Source organism: Ovis canadensis, chromosome 1 (genome assembly GCF_042477335.2).
Source record: "Ovis canadensis isolate MfBH-ARS-UI-01 breed Bighorn chromosome 1, ARS-UI_OviCan_v2, whole genome shotgun sequence".
Classification (NCBI taxonomy): domain Eukaryota; kingdom Metazoa; phylum Chordata; class Mammalia; order Artiodactyla; family Bovidae; genus Ovis; species Ovis canadensis.
The window spans coordinates 102613241-102615905 of NC_091245.1; positions in this window are offsets into that span (position 1 = coordinate 102613241).

Here is a 2665-nt window from a genome sequence, read left to right on the forward strand (position 1 = left end):
TCCTAATGCCCTTTTGAAGACTCCACCCAGTGCTCTATGTATTGTAAGATCTACCCACACTGTCAGGAATACAAACAGAACATTCCCAGTATTGTGTGTGGGAGCTCGGAGAACTGTTTGGCTTACTGTCCTTTGGTGTTTCCCACCCCCAAGCCTCATGGTTTCACCCCACACATCCACAGATCAGTATTCAGACCAAGGTTTGAGGGGACCCCTCTGCAGATCTTCAAAACTGGTCACTCCTCATCTTCAGTTTCTCAATTTCTAGTCAGTTTATCTTCCATCAACCCTGAGACCCCTATTATAGCAAGGAGGTACAGCACTGGGTACATGACCACAGGATCCATGGTCTGACCACATAGCATACTATCTAGAAGCAACACAGTGGAACAGCTTGGGGACACCAGCTTGGAGACACCTGTAAAGATGAGATACCATCCTCCAGGATACAGTTTACACCCTGGATCAAGACAGCCTGGAGTGCTGTCCCTAACTAAAACATATGGGTCTGGGAAATGGGGGTTGGGTTTAGGAGCAGCCCTTTACTCTCAGTGACCCACCTGGAGGAAACTGTGTCTCCAGCTCAGGGCTCTGAATATTTAGAAGTCCTGCTTCACAGAAGGGGAATATTTTCACTAGTGGACACACTAAAAATCTCATCACATTTTAAGTTAGGGCTGTCACCAGATTTACTTCCGATCACTACCAAAAGACAGAGTGAGGTTAAGGGAAGGAATCATTAACCTGGCAGGAGTAACTCGTAACCATCAGGAGGCAGGGCTGCTATTACATAATGGGGACAAGGGAGCGTGTATTTGGCACCTAAATCATCCACTCTTGCTCCTCTCTTGCCTAATTTTTATTATAAATGGAAGAGTGTAGTCATGGCCTGAGAAGGTAACCCATTTAGGCCAACAGAAGTATAAACTGAGGGGATGTGGGGGAGAATCTAGAATGGGTAGTCCAAGAGGAAACAGCTATCAGTTGTAGACTTAAGCTACAGCAGCAGGGGCTATAGTCTGTCCTAGGTCTTCCTCTTATTTCCCCAGAACCTGAAGGATCATTTTGGGACTTGAAGCAAATGGGTCTGAAGAGCGCAATAAGTGGACTTTAGTGGACACTATGCCGTGCTGCCCAGACTCCTGGCTTCAGCACTGAGGCACTCACTTCCCAGGCTGCTGAGAATGCACACAGCTCTCATCTATGTTCCCCCTGGGAACTGCCTGTGCCTGAAATCAGTCACCACACCCAAGACCCTCTCCTGGTCAGTGTTGGGTTCTATAGGTCTCTGTAGAGCCATCCCTAGCTTCAGCCTCCTGTGGGACTAAGGCCTTTGCTGAAACTGCATCAGCTCAACTTCTGTCGCTACCTAATCTTGCTTCCTTCATTCCACAACAGCTGTTAATCTAGAGGACTCCCCCCACAGTAAACCTCACCACATCACGGTTTTGCCAAGAACTCACCTTATGACAAGTATTTAAACACTTTTTGAGATTAGCTGTGTGGAATGTTGTCTGTTGCCCAATTTCAGAGAGCTTCAATGCGGTGATGGTGGTAGTGTGGAATGATGCGGTGTTAAATGTCCTTTCCATTTCAGGGATAGCAGGGATTGATGGCAAATTTGACAGTGGAACAGCAAATTTCAAAGAATACTAGTGCTCGACCTGAGTTATGGAATTCTGGAAAGTGTGATGTTGGATATAGCTAAAAGTGCTGCAACCACTGATGAAAGAACTTTCATTTTCAAGGATGGCTACATGTGGATGAAAGTAGTTAACTGGCTTGGCAAGGCAGGTGAGCTGCTGTTGCTGCAAAGTCGCTTCAGTTGTGTCCGACTCTGTGCGACCCCATAGACGGCAGCCCACCAGGCTCCCCCGTCCCTGGGATTCTCCAGGCAAGAACACTGGAGTGGGTTGCCATTTCCTCTCCAGTGCATGAAAGTGAAAAGTGAAAGTGAAGTCGCTCAGTTGTGTCCAACTCTTAGCGACCTCATGGACTGCAGCCTACCAGGCTCCTCCGTCCATGGGATTTGCCAGGCAAGAGTACTGGAGTGGGGTGCCATTGCTTTCTCCAGGCAGGTGAGCTCAAACAGGATAAATCAATTTTTCTGAGCTGCTGGTAAGGGTAGCAAAGAGTCAATGGTCTCATCTTTATCCTTCCTAAAAATCTCCCATTTGAGTGACTCTGGCACAGTCCACTTAACAAGAGTTGGTCTTTCTGCCAGGAATGAACCTTGAACTTATGCAGAACTATCTACTTGCCTCACCTCCCAATCCACAATTACCTATGAACTAGCCCCACATCTTAACCTTTGTCTGGAAACCAGACAAATTCTTTTTCAAAATTTCAAGAGTTCCCCTTTTACACTTCTTTCATCCCAGCTTTATTTTCTCCAACAACTGTCCTTAGACCTTATTCAGATCTCAGAAAAGTAGAATCCATTGTGCTTATTTGTATTGAGGACTTTATTAGTATACTTAATAAGTTTTAAGACCATAAGGCATATCAGCTTGTTGAGTAATTTGTCCATAGCAACTGTGGGCTGTAGCCCAAAAAATGTTTTTTCTTTTTCCCCCTTTAGCAGCAAACTCCAGGGGCTTTCCAAGAGGACATTCCACTTGGAAGTCCTGTCCCCAGTCTACTCAAGTCAGTAAATAACACCTAA